Source organism: Myxocyprinus asiaticus, chromosome 36 (genome assembly GCF_019703515.2).
Source record: "Myxocyprinus asiaticus isolate MX2 ecotype Aquarium Trade chromosome 36, UBuf_Myxa_2, whole genome shotgun sequence".
Classification (NCBI taxonomy): Eukaryota; Metazoa; Chordata; class Actinopteri; order Cypriniformes; family Catostomidae; genus Myxocyprinus; species Myxocyprinus asiaticus.
The window spans coordinates 26121454-26134104 of record NC_059379.1 but is presented as its reverse complement, the minus strand read 5'-3'; the positions used below and the strand labels follow the sequence as shown (position 1 = coordinate 26134104).

Sequence of the window (12651 nt, the reverse complement as noted above, 5' to 3'; positions counted from 1 at the left end):
CAAATGTTGTTGAATAAGCTACTAATAACTTGTACTGAACACGGAATATTCCTTAAAGTCACATGATGGCTTTGTGTGAGAAACCAACCAAAATTTAAATCGATATTTCCCTTCCCCTTCATTGAGCTGGTAGTTTGACTATGACCGAATCACTGAGTTATTGAGTTGAACTCCAGAACTGGATCAGTCCAATTTGTGAATGTATCATTCACTAGTTTTGTGAGCATGATCAACCAAATCACTGAAAATGTTCAAAGTTTAAAAGAACAATTCATACACAAAATGGACATGGCAGCTTCTCTCATGAACAGAGATTTTCAGTGAATACTGACTAAAATTTGTGTCTTTTTCCTCGCACAAAGCTATTGTATAGGTTCTTAAAACTTAGAATATAACTCATGAGTAGTGTGGACTACTTTGATGAGTTTTTTATGGTGCTTTTGCATCCTTTTTGAAGCTTGAAATCTCCAGTCCCCACTCATTAAAACTGCACGAAAAAGAGTGACCAGTGCACTTTTCAAAATGTCGCCTTTTGTGTTCCAAGGAAAAAAGAAAGTCGTACAGACTTGAAACAACATGAGGGTGAGTCAGTGATGACAATGTGTCCTAACGTCCTTGTGCTCAAAGACGACAGCAGGTTGCTTTAGACAGGCTGCTTATGAAGATCTGTCTCGAGCAGTATTGCCGCCTTTTTAAACAATAACAAAGCAGAGACGGTCCTGTTTGATAGTCAAATAAATAGCAGGGCTGCTTCCTGAACATATGGTCAGTCTCTGAGTTCTGCAGTGCACTGCTGACCATGTCAGAGCTCTGTCTTTCATTCACACTGAAATGAGAGGATGCAAAAAAAGATGCCACCGGTGGCACAGATGGCTCCATTTAGCTGTCATAGGCGCTGAAAGTTATTAATGTGCATAGCTTATTTTTTATTCTTGTCAGTTCATTTTTCTAAAGTAACCTAAATAAGTAATGGCATGGAGATGGACAGTATTGTCCATGAATATACTGTATATCCAAAATGCTTCATAAACACAAGCTATACATGTTCCTGGATCAGTACCCCTTGTTGACCCTGAAAACCATTAAAAATTGTATCTGCTTAGAAGACACTTATCCAAAGCAACTTATTGTGCGCTGAGATATACATTTGATCAGTCCCTGTGTTCTCTGCAGCATGTTCAACGAGTTGTGCTACTGAAAGGGAAATCAAATAGTACACCTGTAAATGACAATACTGTCATTATTTCCTCACACTCATGTTGTTCCAGTCCCATATGACTTTCTTTTGTCGATGGAATACAAAAGGAGATGTTAGACAGAATGTTAGCCTCAGTCGTTCTTCACTTTCATGTCATCTTTGTTTATTGCATACAATGCAAGTGAATGGTAACTGAGGCAATGGTAACATTTCCTTTTGATTTCCATGGGGGAAAGAAAGTTTTATGGAATGGGAACAACATGAGGGTCAGTAAATGATAACAAAATGTTCCTTTTTGAATGAACTATACCTCATATACCAATCAAAGCAATAACCCTAACCTTAGACCTAATCCTAACCCTTAGCCTAAACTCTACCTCTATTTAAAAAAACCAGAGGGCAGTGATTATTTAACCTTGTGCGACCCCACATCCTCATGCACGTACATTATGTTTTGTCTTCACTATATGCTATACATAATTTAATTTCATTTAAACTGACTGATTTCAGTTCAGGACACTCTGGGCTGTCATTAAAGGGTAAAAGTTTTGACACATGGAGTCATGTGACAAAACAACATGGCACAAATTACAGCGGAGTTTGTCTTTGGGAGAAACGCCAACAAAACTACATATGGTAAGAAACCTCATAATGTTTTTACATTGAAACCTGTTTGAGTCAAAAGACTAGAGTCTCTAATTTCATCCGATATGCCATTATAAAATTGAATTGATGTATCGCGAAACAGCACGCTGTTAAACACAATGACCGCAGACGAGGACTATAGGGCTATTTTTCCCTAAGAAATCCTGTTTCCACTGTGCATTAACACACTGAGAATTGGGGGCATTCAAAGATGGAAAATGTTGCTTTCAGAGGCTGTATACAGAGATAGGATGAAAATAAGGTGCATTTCAAATTGTTCTGAGACCAGTGCAGACAGACCGCACACTGGAGGTTAAGTAATTCACTAAATAGGGAGCAAAGAAACATCGTATAGCTTTCCCATGCAGCTGAGTGCATACACTCCAAACCTCCGGTCAAAAGTTCAGTTTCTGGCTGTAGATGATGTTTGGACCACTCAACATGGTTGGCAGACATGGAACAATGGTAATCAGTACATAGATTCAGAATTGATAATGCTAAATTTTACTTTCAAAAGAAAAATTTATAACTGCACACTATCTAACAAGTTTATTTTACTAACATTTTGGCAACAAGCCTTTGTCAAGGTACAGTTTCCTCACAGTGGAGAGCAGCATAAATAGAGTCAGTCATTACACACAGGTGAAAGCAGTGACATCACAATGGGTGTTTAGTAATTAACTAATAAGCCTGTCTCAACCAATTAAGACAACTGAGATTTCAGGCTGATTTGTATGTCACAAGAAACATTACTTAAGCACTTAAAAATCAACATTCAAACCATGTGGCACCAAAGTTTTTAATCTGTGTATCCAGAAGGCTTCTCATTTTAGCAAGAGTTGATCCAAATCCCCACCTCTTCTTAGTACTGACACCTTCTCAATATTATTTTCTATAAAATGTGCTGCTAATGGGTAATTTATATTTTTACATCTTATAGTACTATGATGTTCTGCAATTCGTGTTTTTTAATCCCTTTTTGTTTTTCCCACATATGATTTACCACAAGAACACATTATTAAGTAAATCGCAGCTTTTGTTTTGCAGCTTATTATACCTTTTATCAAAATAGATTTTCCAGTGTGAGGCTCTTTGAATGACGTACAACGATATGTGTAGTTACATTGGCTACATGCACCACAACGACAGTTACCTTCTAGGATAGGTGTCAACATGCCTTGTAATTTCACAGGTGGAGAAGGTATCAAGTCAGACTTAACCAAGGAGTCTCTTAAATTACATCCTCTTTTGAACACTGTAAACATAAACATTAAACATTATGTGTGATAATAAATCAAATCACATTTATTGTCACACAGCCATATACACAAGTGCAATGGTGTGTGAAATTCTTGGGTGCAGTTTCGATCAATATAGCAGTCGTGACAGTGATGAGACATATACCAATTTACAAAAACATCAAATTAACACAACACAATTTAAAGTCTAATATACACATAATTACACACAACACAATATACAAATAATAACATACATTGTACAGTATACAATACGCACAATATAGATACACATTATTCAATAAAATTAAAAAAGTATATATAGTAGTATATATAGAATGTACAGTAGGTTGTATTGTACTGTATTGACATTCAGGCTGTCGGTTGATAGTAAGTTGTTAAGAGAGAATATATATAATAATATAATTTATGAGATATAAGAGTAATAGTAATAATAATAAAGTACAGTGCTGATGTATTTTGATCGTGGGAGATCAAGAGTTCAACAGTCTGATTGTTTGGGGGAAGAAGCTATCATGGAGTCGGCATGGAAGCTGCGATATCGCCTGCCTGATGGTAGCAGTGAGAACAGCCCATGGCTCGGGTGGCTGGAGTCTCTGATGATCCTCCAAGCTTTTTTCACACAGCGCCTTTGTAGAGCCGAGGAGGGCGGGGCGGGGCTGAAATGAGACACACCCGGTCCCCAATCAGCCTGATGGGGCTTGTGAGGGATAAAGGCGGCCGGGGACGACAGTTCGAGAGAGAGAGAATTGCAGGCAGCTGTACTGTGTGGTTTTGGTTGTGTGTTTGTTTAAGTTGTTTATTAAATTATTATTTAAGTTGTCAAGCCGGTTCTCGCCTTCTCCTTTCCACTGAACCCCCTTACACTGGTGCCGAAACCCGGAAAGGAGGAGGGATTCCCGTCGCAGAGTCCTCGACACTGCCGTCCACCCAGGGGAGCGCCGCTGCTGTCCGACGGGGGACGGAGTAGCCCGACCACCCGGACGCGGGGAACGGCCGCCGTCCGCGAGGCGAGTGGGGACGGGACTCCCCGACCACCTGGAGCGAGGGAGCCGCTGCCGGGGGCGGAGGAGTGCCCTGCTGTCCCCCAGGAACGTGGAGGGGTCGAGAGAAGACCGCCGTCCACGGGGGGGAGGAGGGAAGCGACTCCCCGACCACCTGGAGTGGTAGGGCCACTGCCAGGGGCGGAGGAGTGTCCCCACGGGATGCCGGGAATACGGAGGGGCGTTCTGTCCACTGGGGGTCGGAGGTCTGACTCCGGTCCGCCCGGGGAGGAGCAGCTGCAGTCCGCCTGAGAGGGTGGAGTAGTGATCGAGGACCACGCGACGGCGCATCAGAGAACCGGTGAGTTTCTTTTTTCTCTCTCTCCTCTCTCTCTCTCTGTCGCTCCATGTTGGCCTTTCCCTCGCCATTTTGTTTTGTTGTTTTTCCCCTCCTGTCTCCTCCTGTGTCGAGGAAGGTGGGGATGACCCGCTGGCAGTCGGGGCATAAGGCACGCCCCCCCGGAGAGGAAGGGTGGGGGATGTACGTCATGCCGGGGACTCCCCGGCCTGAGGCAACTCCGGGAGGAGTGTAGAGCCGAGGAGGGTGGGGCCGGGCTGGAATGAGACACACCCGGTCCCCAATCAGCCTGATGGGGCGCGCGAGGGATAAAGGCGGCCGGGGACGACAGTTCGAGAGAGAGAGAATTGCAGGCAGCTGTACTGTGTGTTTTTGGTTGTGTGTTTTGTTTAAATTGTTTATTAAATTATTATTTAAGTTGTCAAGCCGGTTCTCGCCTCCTCCTTTCCACCAAACCCCCTTACAGCCTTGTATATATTTCCTGGAGGGAGGGAAGCTCACCTCCGATGATGTGTCTGGCAGTTCGCACCACCCTTTGCAGTGCTTTGTGGTTGTGGGCTGTGCTATTGCCGTACCAGGCAGAGATGCAGCCAGTCAGGATGCTCTCTACAGTGCAGGTGTAGAACCGTGTGAGGATGTGGTGGTTCATTCCAAACTTCCTCAGCCATCTCAGGAAGAAGAGGTGCTGATGAGCCTTCTTCACAACGACTTCAGTATGGATGGACCATGTGAGTTCCTCAGTGATGTGGACACCCAGGAACTTGAAGCTGCTGACTCTCTCCACTGGTGCTCCATTGATGGTAATGGGACTGTGTTCTCTGTCTTTCCTTCTGAAGTCCACCACAAGCTCCTTTGTCTTACTGACGTTGAGGGAGAGGTTGTGCTCCTGACACCAGTGTGTCAGAGTGTGCACCTCCTCTCTGTAGGCTGTTTCATCATTGTCAGTGATCAGACCTACCACCGTCGTGTCATCAGCAAACTTAATGATGGCATTGGAGCTATGTGTTGCCACACAGTCATGTGTGTACAAGGAATACAAGAGTGGGCTGAGAACACAGCCCTGTGGGGCTCCAGTGTTGAGGGTCAGTGATGAGGAGATGTTGCTGCCTATTCTAACCACCTGGTGTCTGCTTGACAGGAAGTCCAGGATCCAGCTGCATAGCGAGCTGTTTAAGCCCAGAGCCCGGAGTTTCTCATCTAGCTTGGAGGGCACTATGGTGTTGAATGCTGAGCTGTAGTCTACAAACAGCATTCTCACATAAGTGTTCTTTTTTTTTACAAGTGGGAGAGAGCAGTGTGTATTGTAGATGCAATGGCATTATCAGTGGAGCGGTTGTTGTGGTAAGCAAACTGCAATGGGTCAAGAGAGAGAGGCAGCACAGAGCAGATGTAATCTCTGATTAGTCTCTCAAAGCATTTGCTGATGATGGGGGTCAGAGCAACAGGACGCCAGTCATTTAAGCAAGTTATTTTTGATTGCTTTGGAACAGACACAATGGTGGATGTTGGTCCGACCAACACTGGATCTTTTGAGGGTGGGTGTTTCCTGTTTCAGTTTCTGCCTGTAAGCGGGCAGAAGCAGAATGGAAGAGTGGTCCAATTTGCCAAATGGTGGGTGGGGGAGGGATTTGTAGCCATCCCGGATGGGAGAGTAGAAATGGTCCAAAACCCTGTCCCCTCGTGTGTTGAAACTAATGTGCTGGTGGTATTTTGGTGCGACTGATTTGAAACTGGCTTTATTAAAGTCCCCGGTCACAATGAACGCGGCCTCAGGGTGCGCGGTTTCCTGCTCACTTATACTCCCATACAGTTCCTTGAGTGCCCGGTCTGTGTCGGCTTGTAGCGAGATGTACACAGCAGTGATAATGACCGCTGTGAATTCCCTCGGTAGCCAGAATGGTCGACAAAGAAGCATGAGAAATTCCAGATCAGGAGAGCAGAAAGACTTGATAGAGTGTACGTTCCTCTGATCACACCAGGATTTGTTGATCATAAAACATACACCACCACCTCTGCTTTTACCTGAGAGGTCTTTCGCTCTGTCCGCTCGGTGCACAGAGAACCCCGCGGGTTCAATGGCTGAGTCTGGAATCTCTGCAGACATCCAAGTTTCTGTAAGGCAGATAATGCAGCAGTCCCCTGTCTCTCGTTGGAAATAGATCCACGCTTTCAGCTCGCAGAGCTTGTTATCCAGAGACTGAACATTTGCCAGTAGAACAGTGGGTAGCGGGGGTCGATTTGCGTGGCATCTTACTCTGATGAGAACGCCGGCTTTGTTTCCCCTTTTCCTCCTGCGTTTCCGTGGCCGAGCAGCACAGACAAAGGGCTCCACTGGCGTGTTTGTAAACAGCGGGTCGGCATTGAGGAATTTGAAGTCCGGTTTACAGTGTGAAATTGCTGAACCAATGTCCAAAAGTGTTTGTCTGTCATAGACAATAAGGCAGACAACATCCAAGACAAAAAACATAAGAATTGTGAACAAAACAAACAAAACACTGCCATGTTGTGTCGGAGCTCGCAACGCAGCAGCCATACTCGGCGCCATCTTGAGTCCATCGACTGTATGTGGAGGGTCCTGAAAAACACCAAGTCTCTTATCCATTTTTTGGGTGTTTCTCTTTTTTCTTAAATAAGTCTAAATGGGATTGTTTTTACATTTTTTCTTCTGCAGGTTGTAATTGTTTGGCAAAATAGCCTCTGCAATACATTTTTTTCTTCATACCATCCTGAATAAGTGCACAATGGATCTGATGACTTTAATTGTAGATCAGCTAAAGAATGATTTGAAGGATATGGAGAAAGAATATGAAGAAAAAGTTGAAGTTTTGAGAACCACCACATCAGAAGACAAAGTGCTTGAACTCCTGAACACAAATCGAGACCAACAACAGAAACTCACTCAACAATTGAAAGAGCTGAAAATCAAAAAGACCAATAGAGATAAAAGAGAGAAACAGGAAGGCAGAATCTACTACTGGAGAACTTCCGAACCCAAACCTACCCACTGGTACTCCCGTATCCACCAACAAGAACAACTACAATCATCTGATTTGACATCCCTTTCCTCATCTACTACCTCTAGCTCAAGTTTTTATCTGCCGGTCGACGCAGATGCGACCATATAAAACAGCACCAAGAAAACAATTCTCACGCACTAGGTGCAGGAAATTACACACAGAACGAGCAGTATGAGTGGTGGCATTGTCATGCTGGAGGGTCATGTCAGGATGAGCCTGCAGGAAGTGTACTACATGAGGAAGGAGGATGTCTTCCCTGTAACGCACAGTGTTGAGATTGCCTGCAATGACAACAAGCTCAGTCCGATGATGCTGTGACACTGCCCCAGACCATGACGGACCCTCCACCTCCAAATCGATCCCGCTCCAGAGTACAGGCCTCGGTGTAACGCTCATTCCTTCGACGATAAACCTGAGTCCGACCATCACCCCTGGTGAGACAAAACCACGAATCATCAGTAAAGAACACTTTTTGCCAGTCCTGTCTGGTCCAGCGAAGGTGGGTTTGTGCCCATAGGCGACGTTGTTACCGGTGATGTCTTGTAAGGACCTGCCTTACAACAGGCCTACAAGCCGTCAGTCCAGCTTCTCTCAGCCTATTGCGGACAGTCGGAGCACTGATGGAGGGATTGTGCGTTCCTAGTGTAACTCAGGCTGTTGCTGTTGCCATCCTGTACCTGTCCCGCAGGTGTGATATTCAGATGTACCGATCCTGTGCAGGTATTGTTACATGTGGTCTGCCACTGCGAGGATGATCGGCTGTCCTTCCTGTCTCCCTGTAGTGCTGTCTTAGGTGTCTCACTGTACGGACATTGCAATTTATTGCCTTGCCCACATCGGCAGTCCTCATGCCTCCATGCAGCATGCCTAAGGCACGTTCACGCAGCTGAGCAGGGACCCTGGGCATCTTTCTTTTGGTGTTTTTCAGAGTCAGTAGAAAGGTGTCTTTAGTGTCCTAAATTTTTAGAACTGTGACCTTAATTGCCTACCGTCTGTAAGCTGTTAGTGTCTTAACGACCGTACCACAGGTGTATATTCATTAATTGTTTATGGTTCATTGAACAAGCATGGAAAACGTTGTTTAAACCCTTTACAATAAAGATCTGTAAAGATATTTGGATTTTTACAAAATTATCTTTAAATACAGTGTCCTGAAAAAGGGACGTTTCTCTTTTTGCTGAGTTTAGTAACAAATCAAATAGGGAAATGGAAAAGGCACACAGCAGTCATGCTTGCATCTCAGGAGGTTAAAAGATAGATTTTTGAAGGAGCAGTGAAGGATGTTCATGATTCAGGAACATTTCCTCTTTGTGTAAATAACATAAAACATAGTGCCATTCTTGCAAACTAATGCAAATTATTAAGGGGTAAAGGCTTGTCAAATAGCCTTTTGTGAACAAATAAAACACAGTCATTGTTTAAATAGGTCAGTTAGTAAATCCACCTGTTCTTGGGTATCAAAGTCTAATGACACAATGTTAAACTTGAGATAAAAAAAAAAAAAAAGCAGTGGACCGTCTCCCAATATCAAGTGGTTTGCTCAGGTTGAACACTCAGATGTAACCCACTGTAATAATGGCTTTATCCATGGGTAAATATGTGAATTTAATGCAGTCTATTTTTATATGGCACATCTTGCGTAAAATTGTGTGTGTGTGTGTGTGTGTGTGTGTGTGTGTGTGTGTGTGTGTGCTTATGTTTGTTTGCTAAAGTGGCTTTTTCTCTACCCAAACGCAGATGTTACATTACCCTGACCCAGTCACTGCATCTCGTCATGAGTGAAGCCCCAGCTGGTCCGGCTGTCATGGGGAAAACCGAGACCACCAAGGACCTGGGCCGAGCCCTTGGCATCGTGGTCTACGTTTTCAACAACTCTGAGCAGATGGAATATAAGGTGACAAGCACAGCTGTAGATGTGTTAAAAATTATCACAGGTTGTTGAAATGAACTGACCTCGAATGTACTACAGAAGCCACATTGGTTTTCTTTTTTGGGGGGGTTCTTTTTTTTGTCTTGCATTTTGCCCCCGTTTACTTTATCTAAAATAAATTAAAAAAAAAAATAAATAAATAAACAGTGTCACGTTGCAAATGGCACTTATCACTGTAAAAAAAAATAAAAAATATTCTTACTCTGTATCAGGGACTAAAAATGGTTCAAGTTTTTTTTTTTTTTTTTTTGTGCAGAATGTAGCTATAAACAGGAGTGAAATCCTTTTCAATTGTTCCAGAGTGAAAACACTATTTTTAAATGCTGCTAATAACCGGTTAATTTTGTTCCAGTAAGTTTTTCATGAAACCAAAGACCAAAAGGTTTTTCACAGTACATTTTTGGAATTACACCACTTCCTGTTGCCCGAAAAAATTAGGCTTCTCTTTTGTATAACATAAGAATGCACTTTGATTCTGAAGGAAACCGCTAGTTAAAAAATAATAATAATAATATGTGACGAGGAGGAGGGCGTTGCCGGGCCGTACCGATGGATGCCCGGCACTGAATCAGCCCAATCAGCCAGGAGAGGGATAAAGAGGAGCCGGGGACGCCAGTTTGAGAGAGGGGAAGGGACGCACGCAGCCGCTGTGTGTGTGTGTCAGTGTTTGTGTTGAAGTTGTAATTAAAGTCTTTTTGGTTGATAACCTGGTTCCTGCTTCCTCCTTTCCCGATGAACAAGAGGCTTGTCTGCCACACTGGTGCCGAAACCCAGGATTGGAGGAAGACACGCTGTCATGGAGTCCTCGGCCGCTGCCATCTGCCAGGGGCGGAGGGGCCCGCTGTCATCCACCAGGAGGCGGAGGAACCCGCTGCCGTCCACCAGGAGGCAGTGCAGCTGGCTGAGGACCATGTGGCAGCGTAGTCAGGAATCAGAGGTTTTTTGTTTTTTTCTCTCCTCTCTCTCTCTGGCTCTCCCACTTTCTCTTTCATTATCAGCCCAATCAGCCGAGAGAGGGATAAAGAGGAGCCGGGGACGCCAGTTCAAGAGAGAGGGAGAGACGCACGCAGCCGCTGTGTGTGTGCGTCAGTGTTTGTGTTGTGTTTAAGTTGTAATTAAAGTCTTTTTGGTTGATAACCCGGTTCCTGCTTCCTCCTTTCACGATGAACAAGAGGCTTGTCTGCCACATAATAATAATCATTCGGGCCACAAAAGGTGACGTTTAGTCCAAACGTGCCTATGCAGTGTGTGTGTGCATGATTTTAGGTGGTTAAATGAATTTTTGAAATATTTTTTGTGAAATAATTAATAGTAAGAATACATTTATTAAAAAGACATTATTTTATATACAGTAGGTTACTGTATACTTTGCTTGTTATGATTTCTATCCTGAAAATTCCCCCACGTGGGAATTTTTTATTATTATTTTTGCTTATTTTGGGTGAGGCAAGTCCCTTATTTTGAGTATGTTTTTCCAAAACAGGTGCCTTGTTTCTTCTGTGAGATCTGGAAACACTGCAAATGGAACATCACCCATCCTTTGCACAGAGAACTGTCATTTTAAAAATAACATTATTAACCGTTCTTTTATTTAATTCTATCTGGTTACCCTTTGGAAAGGAGTCTGAGGGAAGCCGGAACCAGAACAAACAAATAAATAAAGTTTCTGCTCAGAATTAACCAAAATGAGAACTTTTGATCTTTAGTCCCTGTTCTGTATTTTTGTTTTGTTTTCCAGTAAAAAAAGATAGAAGAAATAACCAATGGGGTAAGAAAAAAAGATAAAAAATCAAAGGGAAAACCCCAATGGCAAATACTTTTTTTTTTCTTGCTTTAAGCACACACCCCACAAAATTTTGTTAGATTTATCTGATTACAATACAAAATATCTTACATCATTTTGCTTTTCAAGTAAATTCATCTTGTTTTAAGAATGTTTCAAATTTTTTACTGGAAAACAAGACAAAAATAAGAAAATTATTTTTTGCAGTGTGGTGTGTGCTGTTCGTTATCATTCCCATTCGTATCAATGATTGGTACAAGAAGCCCCAAACCTGGGTGCTGCTATATTTGCTCATCTTTTTTTAAATTTTTTTTTTTTAAAGAGTTTAGTAACCTTTAGTATTAGTCAACTGGGGCGTATTACAGAAAGGTCCTAACTTAAGAATCCTATATTATCTGTGTGTGAACAATGGCAATTTCAATTAGGATCTCATTTAGGACAAAAGCTATTACAGAATAGCATTTCCTAAATGCATTACACTATCTTAACCACAGTTAGGATTTGCTTCTGTAATATGAATTTGTGAAAAATCCTAATTTAACTAATCTGATCTTAATTTAAGATGATCTTAATTTAAGATAGGAAGTTTTCTGCAATACACTTCCTGAGCTGTAATCTGTATGCGCATTAAAATGGCAAAACATCTGCTATAAAATTCTGAAATATTTGCGATTTGCTTGCAAAATATTTAAGTCAGAATACATGGTTTATATTTAACTGGCCATCAATGGAGAAAAATGCTTGTTGGCAAGCTCAATAAAGCTCAATTAACAGCATTTATGTAATAATGTTGATTACCACAAAAAAAAAAATATTTTGACTCTTCCTTCGTTTATTTAAAAAAAAAAAAAAAAAGCTGTTATAGTAAGGGACCTACAATGAAAGTGAATGTGGCCAGTCTATGAACGTTAATTGAACACTTTTCAAAAAGTTAAGATGTAAACATTATATGTGTTAACATCATAAAGATTGCTTACTATCCTTATCAGTTTAAAGTTAAATCCAATACTGGCATTACAAGGTTTCGTTGTCATGGCAACATAGTTGTACAATTGGATAAAACTTTACACAGATATGGTTAGTAAGCGTTTTTCACACTATAATCGCTTGGATCCGGTGTCCAGCTGTGGGGGGTGGCAGGGAGATGTCCCTGCCCACTGCCCCACCACCAGAAGATGTTCCGGGATTAATGGGGCGAAACATCCGTGATAGGTGGTTCCCGGCTGATGACCCCGTAGCTGGACAAATTAAGGCACTGGCGGAGGTGCGGCAGGCAGTATTTCCCAGCAGGTTTAGACATCTACCTGTGCATCTGATTGTTAACATGTATAATGTTTACGTCTTGTGGCTATACTTTTGAAACCGTGTGTGTTTTAGCATTTATGGACTTACCCCATTCACTTCCATTGTAAGCGCTTTACTTTTACCACATTTATTTATTTATTTTTAAATAAATGATCGACGAATCGATTAAAAAA

At 42.5% G+C, this 12651-nt stretch overlaps 1 pseudogene; it reads left to right on the top strand.

The window, feature by feature from the left end:
• The window catches only part of LOC127427203 (dynein axonemal heavy chain 9-like), a 272019-nt pseudogene that overhangs the window by 29188 nt on the left and 230180 nt on the right, over positions 1–12651 (top strand).